The sequence below is a fragment of the Haemaphysalis longicornis genome, unplaced genomic scaffold (genome assembly GCF_048455015.1).
Source record: "Haemaphysalis longicornis isolate Haplotype H1 unplaced genomic scaffold, Haemaphysalis longicornis Haplotype H1 scaffold_8, whole genome shotgun sequence".
In the NCBI taxonomy this organism is placed as follows: Eukaryota; Metazoa; Arthropoda; class Arachnida; order Ixodida; family Ixodidae; genus Haemaphysalis; species Haemaphysalis longicornis.
Genome location: NW_027526445.1, coordinates 52631525 through 52646350, shown reverse-complemented (window position 1 = coordinate 52646350; position 14826 = coordinate 52631525). Strand labels below are relative to the sequence as shown.

Here is a 14826-nt window from a genome sequence, read left to right as displayed (position 1 = left end):
CGTATGGAGGACTCAGTATTCACCCATAGGTCCGCGGAAAATTGCATTTTCGTAAATCTTACTCTGGGTGTCGGACCAACTGATGATGTTCTACGATGTCCATAGTACAAAATTACGCCTAACTGCAATAAATAAAAGTTAACTAACAACTACTGCTAAATTGTTGGCATAAAAAGCAATTGTAACACATATTGTTGCTTGCGCCACGGCCTCTGACCGCTTCGAGCAAGCACAATCTTAACTCCGAAAGCCTTTTTTTTTAAATTACTTCAAGCCTTCCTTGAAACACCCTGCATAACACAATAATGATTTGGGTAATAGTTCTGCTTACGAATGGGTTATGGCTATTGTAGTGTTGTTCGGTTACACCAGATGGCCTTCTGAGTCATTGGACACACAATGGATGGCGCGACTGCGCTCGTGTGTATATAAACGATACGCGCTGATTAAACGGGGTTATTGTCATGGATCGTACAGTGGTGTAGTGTGTTTACTCTTACGTGTCGCCGTGCCGGCTACACGACATTCTGGCGACGAGGATGTCTTCCACGGGCATTTTGCCACCGCCTCCTTTTCTTGCCACCCCCGGCACGCTCGATGTTCCATGGGCCCGATGGTTACGCCTCTTCGAGAGGTTTCTGCTGGCGTCCGGAACGACCGAGCTACCCGCACTCCGTCGCCGAGCCCTCCTGCTGCACTGTCTTGGTACGGAAGGACAGCGCATTTTCCACGCGCTTCCGCCTGGTACGACGCAAACCAAGGCAGAGCTAACGAGTGCTGCACCCGGTGTCACGCCCACGCCAGATGCCGCCGCTGGAATCATCGGAACCACTGCAGCTACTGGAACACAAGACGGGACCACTGGAGCCCCGCGCCCACCCGACGAGTACGACGTAACCGTTGAGATGCTTTCGAAGCATTTCGCCGCCCCTTGCAACGTCCGCCTTCAACGCCATCGATTCAGGGAGCGTCGTCAACTGCAGGGTGAGCCCATCACTGATTTCGCCGTAGCGCTTCGGGAGTTAGCAGCTCTTTGCAATTTCGCCACCCAAGCGGACGAAAACCTGTGTGAACAGTTCGTAGCAGGCGTCACGTGCCCGCGGCTACGAGAGCGATTGCTGCTGGAAGGCGATAACCTTACGTTCGATCATGCTGTCGAGGTAGCACGGCTTCGTGAACAAACCCAGCGTGAATCCGAAGCCTTCGCCAGTCCGGTGCAGCGCATTCAGCAGCAGTTGCGAGACAGCTCAACCAGGCAGGGTCGACGAGATAACGGCGATATTGGCACACGCCTCCCGGGGCGTCGCCACTTCAGCTGCTCACGCGCGTACAGCGCACCTTCGCCTGATGTGAATGCCGCCGCCACTATTGTCCCCGGGCCTAGAAATGCAAATGCCTGCGGAAACTGCGGCGCAGCAGGGTGTTCGCCTTCGGAATGTCCCGCGCGCGGTAGCACATGTTTTGCCTGCGGACGCCGCGGCCACTTTAAGAGAGCATGTCGCAGCTACCGTCGCGGCCGAGACGGGTATTCTGCAGAGGTCCATGAAATCGTTCCGGAAGATGATGCTGCCAGTGTCATTAGCATCTTGGCGGTCCGTACTGATAAGAGTACAGGCGTCTACGTGGATGTCAAGGTGGCGCCAGTTACCGCGACGACACGGGTGCATACCATGAACTTCTTGGTTGACACAGGCTCGGCCGTGTCTATTATGGATGAGCACCAATTCCAAGGCTTGTTCGCAAGCGCAATACAACTGACAAGTTCCCATCTTACATTGCTGGATTTTTCGCGCAGGAAGATTCCCGTTCTCGGGTCATTTCACGCCATAGTCACGTACAAGGGGAAAGAAGCCATTGTACCTTTTCATGTTACGCCATGTGGTACATCTCTCCTTGGCCTGGATGCTGTTCAAGCCCTTGGTCTTCGTATCATGGGAGAGGAATTGCGCTGCCTGCAAATGTCCACGCAGGAATGCCGAGAGCTTCCAGCTATGAGTTCAGGCCTTCCCCAAAGCACCATGCATACAAAACCCCTCGGCCCTCCCAAGTTTGGTATGCCGCCAACACTGTGGACCAAGTTTGGCCACTTGTTTTTGCCTGGCCTGGGACTTGTAAGAGGTGTGCAACACAAAGTCAAGATGAAAACCTCCATCGAACCAGTCGCACAGAAGCTGAGGCCCCCACCATTTTCAGTCCGCCAGCCTGTCTCTGACGAGATTGAGAAGCTACTTGCTACTGATGTCATTGAGAGAGTCAATGCTTCCGAGTGGGTATCTCCTATTGTAGCAGCCCGCAAAGCAGATGGTAGCATTCGACTGTGTGTCGATCTCCGGGAACCCAACAAAGCTATAGTAGCAGACAACTTCCCTTTGCCTCATATGGAGGAGCTGCTTCATGCCCTCAATGGAGCACGCTGCTTTTCCAAGGTGGACCTGGCATCAGCCTACTACCAGGTTTTACTCCACCCAGACCGCAGAGACCTAACTTCATTTATAACGCACGATGGCCTCTTTAGATTCAAGAGGGTCTGCTTCGGGTTGGCATCGGCACCAGCTGCGTTTCAGCAGATCATGACGCAAATTCTTGGAGGTTGCAAAGGGGTCTTGTGCTACTTGGATGACATAAACGATACGCGCTGATTAAACGGGGTTATTGTCATGGATCGTACAGTGGTGTAGTGTGTTTACTCTTACGTGTCGCCGTGCCGGCTACACGACAGCTATGAATTAATTCAATGGGGATCAAAGGCAAGTTGAGAATGCCGAGTTGTAGGAGCGTTGGTTATAGGCTGGGTAGGAAGCTTTCGCAATATCCGACAATTTCAACTTGGGTACTTTTCGAAAGCTGCACAGTTGGCCTGAGCTCTGCCTGTAAGGATTATTTTAAAACAAAGCTTCCTACATAACGATTCTTTCGCGGCATGCGGGAGGATAAACTTCCAACGCGGCGGAGGCGGTGGCGGCGATTGGAGGAGAAAGGGGGGTGCGGAGGGTTCTCACACACGGAGCACAGTGTTGGTGGCGCGGCGAATTTACCCAGCCTTTTCCCGCGCGGAGGTACCTGCTCGCCGAACGGCGCATAGGCGGTACGGCTTTGTCGTCCGCTTTAGCGACGGTTGCTTTGCGCCCGTTTTGGGGCAGCTTCGCGTCTATTTGGCGCTTCCTTCGCACGGCTTGATTAACTTGTTCGACAGCCCCTCCTGGGTAACCAGTACCGGACGGAATTGAGGGGTCGTACGGCAAAGATACGCTAATGATTGGTTTGAAGGGCGGGAAAACAAAATGTAGAGACCCCAGACAGACACCTGGCCGCTAGAGAAACGCTATCTTTTGCGCACTGCTTGCCACGAATGGGGGTCCGTTTTCTACATTGGTGAATACCAATTCGGTTGTGTTTTAAGAGGTATTACAAAAGGCGGAAGGAGCAACTGGTCCTGATAAAAAGGGATTATAAAAGTTCCCTCAGCTCTCTTGCAATTCTCAAACTTACTAAACTAACTAGTTCAAATCGGTATAAATGGGAATCGCTAAGGTAACATGGAGAACCGTTTCGGTGTCTGCGCTTCTGTCACGCGGTAATGTAGACTCGAGCTAGCACATCAAAATGGTTAGGTTCCGCTGTCTCACCCTTCGAAAGACGCCCCTCTTCGTTTTCTTTCTCCCGACTCACGGCCGGCCTACAGCGGCGGCGTCCGCCGCTCTAGCCCGGCCGTGGCCGACGCTGATGCTGCGTTCGGGACGGCGCCCCCTCGAATTCAAGGTAACGGCTGCAGGATTTGTGGTATCACTCTTTGTAAAGCTACGGGCGTGAATTCAAGTGACGTCGCATGGGAAGTTGTGGGTGTCGTTTAAAGCTTTGCTTTCCAACCATCTTCACAACGTAGATAAGAGCCAATTGTTTCTATTATTTTCGTTGTCTTGCTTACAGCTAGTAGGCCGGCGCCGGCGCCGTGGCTGCCACCATCACCGGCAAGGGCCGGCCGAGTCTCGCGGGCTCTCGCGCGAAACATTCCCCGTTTCCGTTTCCCTTTAACAGTGTACCCCACTGTACTTCGGCAAATACCAGACACGAAAGATACGGGCGGCTGCATCTGTCCTATCTTGTCTTCGTCCACGACTGCTTAGCGCCATGTTTTCTTTTTTCTTCAAGTATAAAACAACTCGCTCAACAAGAAATTTTGTTAAACTGTAGCTGTCAGTCGGTGCGGCGGTTCACAGGAAGGTGAAGTCTTCATAGGCACGCTCAAAAACATTTCGAAGCTTATCAAACAACTTATTATTTGAAATAATTGCAAAATTAATAAAAAATGGTATCTAATGAGTTCCTCAAAAATATTAACATTGATATTAACTAACAGCTTCGCCTGTAGTATAGTAGGCACAACCGTTCAGGCAACACTATGCTTTATTTGCGTTTTCCTTAGCTTTGAAACAGCCTGTTTTATTTTCCACATATAATAACACACCATTGTTTCATTTTTGTGGCACTCGGTTCGAATATACGGCCGCTAAACCGTTTCAATCCGAGCCGATGACGAAACTACGGCGAGTGCATGGTGTAATGGCCATAGAGTTAGAGGGGACATTGGCGCTAGTGTCTGCGAGCCGCCGAACGGCAGCTTCAACCCCCCAGGAGGCGGCCATGCCTGGAGGATGCTTGATTTTTGATCTTGGCTTGGCCCAGTCGTTAATTTGATTTGACTCATACTACACTTCTTGAAGTACAAAAGCTATTGCTAATGTTGATTATTATTCGTGAAAACAAATTGTTCTTCCGCCTAATTTTATATTGAGGTTTGGAAGGATACTTCTATCAGACGGGAAGATATTTAAGTATATACACGGCTGAGCTTAGCGGAGCCGACCATTTCGCCGATTAAGCGGCGAAACGTTTGTCTTTTTTTTTTTTTTGCGTGCAAGTCGGCGATGGCGTGCGGCTGAAGCAGGGCGGCTGTACCTACTGTATTCCACAAGTTTGCATGATGACGGGTGGTGACAGCGATTGTGCGTGCGCCTTGTTCACGCCAAAAATTACAGGCAGCTGATTACCGGCGGAAAAGGGCAGCCTATACTCGGGAACAAGTTAAGAACGGCAATAGCTCATATGCGGTATTACACCGCCTAAGCGACGGACCCGGACGTCGACGGGCGGGCGCGTTTTGAACGGAGATGCTATCAATGCGTGATATCGTCTGCCTTTCCTCACGTAGTTTTTCTGCCGTCGCTGCAGTACTTTATAAGCATTTTAAGTACAGAAAATCACGGAAACGGCTCGTGTCATGTTGAAAATATTCCCAGTAACGCACGACTTGCGCCGCGCGGAGTAACATCCGGCTGCGGTAATGAGGCACAGCGGCAACTTCCGTTGCCGTTCCTAGGTTGTAACCGAGTGTAGCAGAGGACGGTTGCATTGGCGGAATCTTTCGGGTCATGCGACCTAGCCTCACTTGTTTCGCCGCTTTCTACCGTGACAAGGTGCTGACAACAATCAACTTGGTGGTGACACAACCGCCCGACGAAGCTCCGTCGATATTGTTTTGTGAAGAAAAATTAGACTGCTGTACACATATACGTAATGCTAGTAAAAAGGTTTTTTGTCTTAGCCGCTACCGCGTTCGTGTTGTTCTCGCAAGCATCATCACGAACGAGACTAAGATGTAACACCGTGCTCGTACCGTCTACCTTGTGCGGAATCTAGAGTTCGCTCCCGTTTTCGGAATTGCCGTAGAACATGACTAGTTTTAGTGTAGGGGCTACACGGCGATGCAACTGCTTTCCACATGCACTACATTACAGCCGACGAGTATTTGATAATTGCAGCCACTGGAATCGGGCGCCAACAGCAATTCTGCCCCGGAACGAGCCCTCGACGCTTTCGATTCAAAAACCGAAACTTGTGGCACAGAAAAATCCGGAGCCAAGTGCACATAACAACCGCCAAGCCAAAACTTAAGCCAAGTTTGAAATTCGCGAGTCTACGTCACACAATCAGCTCCACGGTGGTTGAACAGCTGCATCGCCAGTGACCCCTCTAGCATATGTTACTATGAAACTCTATGATAATCGCGGCCCATGACGACACAGACGGCCTTGATATGAGCCGCATGGACGCTAGCGCCAGATTCCTCTCTAGTGGATTTAGTAAGAAACTCTATGGCCATATCAACACAGCGCGCACCGCCGCTTTAGCCCGGCCGTGGCACACGTACGGTAGTGTCACGTCTTTGGCACAATGATTGGCGCCACCTTTGAGACATCACAAATTTCATTGCCAAATTAAAATTATTTCCGCCTGTTTATTTGGAAATTCCTGGTGGTTACCCCTCTAACGCTGGCTTCCATATCAGCTAAGGGACATTCACTCCGCACAGTTTGGTTGTCAGTACCTTTAAACAGAGTATCCGAACTCCGCACTGCATCTGCTGTGCTACCATGGCTTTTTCTTTTTTTTTTCCAGAATGGGCTGAAGTATGGGCGCGCGAAAGGGCGCCTTACTTTTCTTTTCAGTCGAGAATGTTAGCGCTTTCTTTCGTGTGCCTCGAACACCTACCGTAGGGTCGTCTCTTGAGGATTTCAGGAGCCATGTAAGGTATGGTGCCCGCTGATTCCATGTCGTAGAATTCATTGGGCGTTCTCTTAAAGTAGCCTCTCAGGAAGCGCTTGGCGACTGCACGGAATGAAATGAATTGCCGTTAGGCCTACCCAGGGGCATGGGAGTCGGTGAGATTTACGCTTTGTTAAACGGACAAGTAAAAATAACATCGCGTTGCAATAAATTAAGTCTATCTGCCAGAAACTGTGACCTTGGCTCTTTCAAATTTAAACTTTTTCAGTAGAAAGTCCAACGCACAGTGATGACACTTTGTCGCTTTGAACTAAAACTTTTTCTAGCACTAATAAAACACTTCTCCCTTTTACAAAGAGACGTAAAGAGCCTTCGGAAACCGAAAATATTTACAACAAGTCGTTTTTCTTTTGGGTTTAAGTATTGCGTGTGCAAGGTGCGCGCACGTCCAACCAAAACGACACTCAGTATATTTCCGTAAATTTTTGTTGCTGAGAAGCCGGTCACAATTGCTTTAAGAAATATCACACAAGTTTCTCTGTTGTTTCTGGAGTACTTCTGATGCCGCGGGAGGATACCTTTCTTCCAACGAAACGTTTGCGTGACGTTTTTTGCGTTTTCAGCGCCTCTTTCACAAAGAGTACCTTCAACGTACGAAACAATGAGCCGCACTCACAGTGACCCTGGGAGACCTTGACTGTGTCGAAATCGATGACCTTCACATGACCGCCAGGCAAGATCAGCATGCTGCAATGCACACGGTCGTCTCAGTATACCCTTATTGCTTAAGAAAATGTGTGCAATGCTCTTCGCAATGAGTTTTGTTTCCCTTAGCTTTACATAAATAGAAACTTAGAATACGTTTCTTACGAATAAAAAAATACAGTTTAAACATTTCTGTGTTCTGCCCACAGACTGCCTTGATATCGTCCTGTGCTACGAATACGCGGCTGTTCCGATTCCGTGCTCTTGGAATGCTACTCACTGGGTAGGACTGCGGATGTTCGCAAGAGCTGGAGAACATGGTTCCAGGAGGAAGCGCCAGGTCTGTCGACGATTATAACATAGAACACCCGCAATGCTTTTTTTTCTGTCGTTCACACCTGACCCGTCTTGTTTCCGTGCAAGGCGCTGGCGTACTAAGCCTCCCGGGTGCGGGGTTACATAGCACGTGACAATATGTATATCACTGCGCGAAACTAATTTACAGAACAAAGGGTCACTCCTACCGAGGCGTTAGCCACTGTCAGACACTGATGTAGTTTTCTTTTCGCAGGTAATAACATCCATAATGCTGGGTAGTAAACAAAGTTGGGCAACAAGCCAGTCAATCCCGTCACACGTTCTGTTTAGAGCAGTTTAGTTATTTTCGTACACGGTTCGCTTTCCTCGAAAGATTACACAGGTAACGCTACGCATGCGGACGGAGTGCCAGAAATCCCAAAGTTTAGGAATATCTAGACAATCAGGATAACAAGGGCAAGTTGTTACAATTTTGTCATTTCCTTTTTATAGGACGGTGCGAATGGAGGCACTGCAAAAAAACCTTCACGTCTTGTGGGCAGCAGGTCCGTTTCAGTAACTCTGCGTAGCTATCGTGTTCGTGCACTGCGTGCAAAGTGGAAATGTGAACTTATCTCCCGATTTCCTCTCAAGCATCGCTGAGAACGTTTAGAGTGATGCACCAGAAATAGCGGTGGTGTCCTCATGTGGGAAGAATATTGTATATCACTAAGTGTTCGGACGGGCGAGTTTGAGGCAGAAAGCCAGCGCCCGCAACCAGCATTCCTAATACGAAAACAAAAGCGACATCACGACGCGCTCAACAACGCGAGCTCACTCTCGGCAGTAGAGAGAGAGAGAGAGAGAGAGAAAGAGATTTTATAGCCCCGTGAGCAGGAAGCTGTTGTTAGGGGGAGGAGGACGAAAAAACTTTTATTGTTGCCCGGTAAGGAGTTGGGAGTAGAAGAGGTGGGAGTCCTCACCCATTCCCCCTCAGCCGTCAGCCAGGAGTCCTTGGTCCCTGGCGGCGGCTTCGGCCATCCGGACTACTTGTAGCTGGATGTCAGCTTCCGAGCTGAGCAAGGCTGCCCCCCACTGCTCGGATGTGTTTATAATGAGTGTTCTCTGATCACTTTTATCTATTTTGGAGCAGGACCAGATGATGTGTTCTAAATCCGCTCTCTATGTCGCCACCGCAACGCCTTCGTTAAAGGAAAAGAACTGTATTTACAACAGATCACGTACAGAACACGTCTGACCGCCGCCGTCATTCCTCATCGTCCTCTTCTACCAACACGTGCGATCACTTCTTTGTCTTCGGCGGAAAAAGTTCCAACAACCTCCCCCCGCGGCGAAAAAAAAGTGATGCGTAGGGGATAGTGTAGCCCCGTCTTTGCGTCTGTAATTCCACCAGCGCTGTGGTTTCCTGTATGGTCCGTTTCCAGTCGTTCCGAGCAAACGGTAGCCCCGCTGACGGTTCTTGCGCCTGTATTTCCAGGTATGCCCAAGAGCAGGAGACGCTTTCATTCGGTTGCCGATGCCGTTCTCATTTCTTTGAGAGTGAAAGCTGTCATGGTCGTAGCGATAACCCCGATGTCTTCCAAGCACACCATGAGTGGCCCGAATCGTTTGTTCCGCGTTTTTGTATCGGTACAGAGAGAGCTTATAGGTAAATCTTGTTACGGAGCGAATGTCGTCCTGCTGTCTTGTCGGGTCTTTCACTATTTGCTTCACCCACGTTCCGTTAGTTACGGTTTCTTTTGATGCGTATACCTTCACGTCAGGACGCCACAGCTGTCCTGGGGATTTTTCAATAGAAGCGATGGCTATAGTTCTGGCTCGGTTGTCGCTTGTTTCCGAATCTTGATTGGACCAGTGAATATTCTCCGTGCAGGCCACTTTATCATTCTTGTTGTCAGGAAGGCGAGAAGTTAACTTGAATGTTGAATCCTTCCAATCTCGCTTGCTACTGACTGTTTCAGCGTAGGTCGGTGTCGGGAGGTCCGGCACAACATTGGGATGTGGGTCCTTCTTCGCACGCATATCCGACTCTTCCTGCTCAGGTTTGACGGCGGTAGCTGTCGGTGTAACTTCATGGACATCAGTGTCGTTGCTCAAGCCTTCGATACCATTCCATGGGGACGTAACAAAGCTGTTTGAGGTTTTAAGAGGCTCGTCATCCCGAGAAGCGTCACCGTGCCAACTGATGTTTTGTTCTTCTGTAGCAAGGATGTTTAGGTGAGATGGGACTCGTTCATACCTGCGGCACACTACATCGAGATCACCTCGTGGGAACTGAGTCGCTTGCTTCAGTATGGATTGCCATGCTACAATGTAGTCACGGAGCTCAAAAGTGTCCATAAACTCTTGTTCAGCGTACTTGCCAGACAGAAAGGGTTCAATTTCGCGGTCGGTGTTGCGTAGTTGTGCGGACTCATAGTCAAGGCGGTCGGTAATGGCGGATATTTCTTCACGAGTAGTGTCCGCGTTCAAAATGGCAGCCTTCGCTTGGGAGATCAGCGTCGTTATAGTAGAGCGTCGCAAGCTTCGTGTTCGGTATAGCTGATCTCTAGTAGGCTTCGTTCGGGATTCGGTCATGATGAGAGCGGTTTCAGTTCTTTTCAGGCATTGGTCGCAACCGTTGAGGTACATACCATCGTTCGCTGATCCCGCGGGTTTTCGGCACCACTATGTCGTGACCGCAACGCCTTCGTTAAAGGAAAAGAACTGTATTTACAACAGATCACGTACAGAACACGTCTGACCGCCGCCGTCATTCCTCATCGTCCTCTTCTACCAACACGTGCGATCACTTCTTTGTCTTCGGCGGAAAAAGTTCCAACACTCTACTAGCAGTGTTTGCACTTGTCGTCTTGTATGCCTGGGTAGTAATAGCTATGTAAAACTGGGTTTGGGTACAACACAGTTTGAATTTGTCTCCAAGCTGTGGCCTGCTGCTTGTTGAGGGTTTTATACGCTTCCGGGTAATAAAGCCTGCGTTTGCTGCAATGATCAAGTATTTCTCTATAGGTTACCATGCGATCCCTGTCTGCTTTGTGGGAAAGTTAGTGGCTCGGTGGTTTCATTGGTGCTAGCCTGGTCTGCGAGTCCTCGGGCTAGGTGGTGAGCGTGCTCATTTCCGGGTAGACCAGAGTGCGCTGGGGCCCAAACTAGTTTAATGTTTCTGATGTTGGCAGTGTCGTTGCTATTGAGTATTTTTAGTGCTATGTTAAATATGCGCCCTTTCGCAAAATTACGTATCGCTGTCTTGGAGTCACTGACTATCACCTTAGCCTGGGTCGAGGCGATGGCCAAGGATATAGCTGCTTCTGCTCCGATCTCTGTCGTGGTGGTGCCTCCACCCAGGATGAGGCATCATTAGCCCAAGATGCCGTGGAGCTAAATTGCCATCCGTGCATCGGGTTAGCTGCTCCACCAACTCGTATGGAGGGCTAGGATAAGTAATAAGGGAATGGGTTCATTGACACTACCCTACCAAATCGTGTATGGTGCCAGTAAAAGGGGGGGGGGGGGCGGAGGGGGTCATCGCGCCTGTATACCACACGTGAAGGGAGCGGAAAACCCAGCAGCGAAATTCACCATCCCCGTCAACTGTTCCGTTACTCGGCGACATAGACGAGCAGCAGAGCAACGGGTAGAAGAGAGGTCGAAGCCACTCGAAAGCGCTAAGGCGAAAAAGCAAAGCAAGTCGTCCCCAGCGGCTATATTGCAAAGCCCTTCGACAACGCCAGGCGACACAAGGCATCTCAGACGTTCAGCTGGGAATACAGTCTTCCGCATGCACATCCCGTAAGTGCGTAGATTTCCCACGGTTTTTTTATGCCTGGAAGTGGCTTCTCAGTACAGAATTTCAACCGCCGTCTTCACACGTTTTGCTCTCTCCTTCAGCATGGCTTGGCAGGCCAGGTTTCCGCTGGACAGCGTTTTCCACAACTGCTAGGGGCAGCACAGTGGCCAGAAATATTTTTCTGCAGGTGTTAACGCTGCCGGTAAAAAAAGAAAGAGATTCTGCTAACCACCAAAATGTTAGTCATTTTTAAGTTGTAATAAACCGACACCCTTCATAATTTTGTTTTTACAATAAAGTACCTCGATTCGGTCTGTAAATAGCACAGGCTAAAATACAGCGAAAGCAAAGGGGGATCAGGGATGCAGCGGTGAGGAAATTTTGGGGGGTGTGCTGATGCTGAAACACCCCGTACCCCTTCCATGGCTACGCCCCTGGTTACAGAGTACGCTTGAGAAAAAGCAGAGGCACGTCCGCGGTTACGGCTACAGTCACCGATTATATAGCAAAGGAGCCTAAGTGCTCTCGCAACTTGCATTAGGGCGAAGGCTCATTAGGAACTGCACATGCGGTCAGCTCGGATGAGGTAACGTGCATGTAGCAGTAGGCTTTGCTTTCGACTTACTTCGACACCTTGATGTCCCGGTGGACAAACCCGCGCAGGTGCATATGCTCCAGTGCAAGGATCAGCTGTGCCATTATTATGCGAATGGGCTCGATCTCCAGGTATTCCTGCTTGGTCACTACGCGCATCAAGTCCAGGCCGGCGATGTACTCCATGATGGTCACGTAAGCCTCCTGCGTCACGTCGCTGCCGCTTTTTCTGACGCACTCTATCACGCACGCTATGAAAAGCAACGAAGAGATAATTCCCCCAAACATTGCATTACCGGTGACCAGCAAACCCGTTGTCGCTGAGGTGCCTGACAGCCTGCAGGACTCTGTGATGCTTGCCCTACCAGTACGCTTGCCTCCTGTCCGACTTGCACGAGCTATAACAGACTTCCCAGAAAACTTTTCGAGAACGTAGTCGTTGTTCCCAATAAGCAAGTTTCTAAAGAACCTAACGTTTCCAATTCTTAGGGCCTAGATAGGAATATTAGGGGAAAATGCTAATTTTCTGTTATAGACTCCATTGTCACAATAACGGTGACGTCAATTTGAACGCAGGATTTTAACAACTTACCTAGCCAAGAGAAAAACAGCAATGGTGAGCCACTACCCACCAGCCATTTTTTTAATTCGCTGAGCTCTTACTACGTCACCATATCTTTGTGCGATCGAGGGCCGCCGATTTAAGCCACCGCCAAAATGCGTGAATCGGTGACATTCGGGGGGCCGCTAGTCCTGTTTTATCATACAACTTCAATGCTACTATAAAGGTCACCCAGCCACAAAAAAGTGTTTTGGTCACTCCTGCCATATTACGACTGTAGCGCATACTTTAGACGTCTTGCAATATTTCTTGCCTTTTTTTTTTTGTTAAAGCGTATTTTGCAGTTGAATGGGTTATAGACGGCTACATTTTTTCTAAGTCAACAAAGTTGTGTACATCTCGAAGGCGTCTTTGAGGACCCCAGCGGTTCCCATTATTCCACTGCCTTTCACTGCAGCGGCGGCGAACAGGACGATTTTGGGCTCGGAAAGTAAAGCTGGAGCACTATTCTCGACCACACATATTCCCAGGCAATTCGCCATGTTGTTTGCGTAAGCACAACGTAAGCAATCAGTGATGTGCTGCACGTATAGCTCTGACGTCATGCAGTGTAATTTGAGGCTTCACTCATAGAGATCACAACTAAGGTATCAATTATTTCCCATAAAAGATGGAAATACCCTTGGCATGTATTACAAAAATTTAAACGGTAGCTGAGTATGGCAAGGGAAAGCATTTCTGCAGGTCAAAATTGACGTCAACGCCACAAGGTGATCGAGTAACGTTGATCCAAAAGCGAGCGAAAGGGGAATGTTGAGCTAAATAACATCACACAATCCTTTTACCGTATCTATTTATTTCTTTCAATCGCTTTCAGTAACATTGTTGAGCTCTCTGCTTCAATTCAAGCTTTACTGCGTCATCACCTTCCCGGCCGCCGCCACGGCCACGCTATCGTCTGCTGCTATGTTACAAGATTATGGCGTGATCAGATAAAAAGACGCCGCGACCATCGCTTCTATGACACATAAGAGCAGCGAAGCGCTACGCCTGATAACCGCGAAGCGTACCGATGTCGCCGATTCACTCATTCGTTAAGCACGACTTCCATCAGCGCTGTAATGAACAAATCAGTCACTTTTATTTGTTATTTTTCTCTTGAATTGGATCATGTGACCCAGCAGCTTACTCGGACGAGTGTGTACAGTCGCGTGCGATTTGAAGGTAATCGCGCGAGCTTCGACCGATAAAGACGATAACGCCTCCGCGCGGCAATTTTCGGCGTGCCTGGGACCTAGTCCACGGAGCAACTAGTCTATGCATTCTCCTCTCCCTCGCTCGCTGTTCCTTCGAGCAGTCATCACTCCCGCTACTAGTAAACCACCCTTTCCGATTTGTGGCGATTGTCTGTTGTTGTAATCACTTCTGCGTTTTCTTCTTGGTTATCGTGAACAGCGATATCAGCCATTGTTATAAATACCCAGTATTTGCCGAAAATGTGTTTGTGCGCACCTTTTCGAGAACAGATGTAAGATACAAGTGGGACGTCGTCTCTCCGTGCGCGATAAAAAAAAAGGAAGGGGTTACTGGTTTTGCCGCGGTAGGGATTGCAGCTTGATTAAACAGCGACCGAGGGAGAGAAGAATGCGTAAACTAGGAACAAGGCACAGTAAAACAAGCCGCGTTGGGGCGGTATTGTAGTTGTTGGTCGATGCTCGCGCGATTACCTTCAAATCGCACGCGACTGTACAAATGCCATGCATTGGGTCCTCTGTCATGGAGCGGCTTGTACTGCCCTCTTATGTTCCGGTTACGCCAAACAAATAATTTTGTTTTATTGCCAAACATGACAGCAAAATGCTGCGCGTTATTTGTATGCTCCGTGATTGCTGACTTGGAAACACTTGAAACTGTGATTTCTTTAGGTAGAAAACATGCTTTAAACCACGCGTCATGCGAAACTGAGTTTGCTGCAAATTCATTGAAATTTCGCGGCGCCGAAGGTCGGAGAAATTTCTTGCCCCATTTCGCGCAAAAGAAGCCGCCGTTCTGAAGCTGTTACGTAACATTACCTCACTTTTACGGAGCCTGACGTTTCCAATCTGTGACGTGATTGTTCCCGCCAACAGTATAATTTACGTCCTGCTTTCTCAGCCAATCACAGAGGGGGCTTGTATTACAAGGAGCATTGTTGTTGAATAGCATAGAAGGGCCTACGTTGTCATGTCCCGTGGATTTTGTGTAGTTTTTCATTGCCGGTCAATTATTATGGCCCAGGAGAAAAAAATTCACAGCA

At 49.2% G+C, this 14826-nt stretch overlaps 2 pseudogenes; one reads left to right on the top strand and one right to left on the bottom strand.

Moving 5' to 3' along the window:
* LOC144148298 (microtubule-associated serine/threonine-protein kinase 3-like) overlaps positions 1–14826 on the bottom strand; it is a 226731-nt pseudogene that overhangs the window by 200830 nt on the left and 11075 nt on the right.
* Positions 478–2459, top strand: LOC144149436 (uncharacterized; annotated as a pseudogene).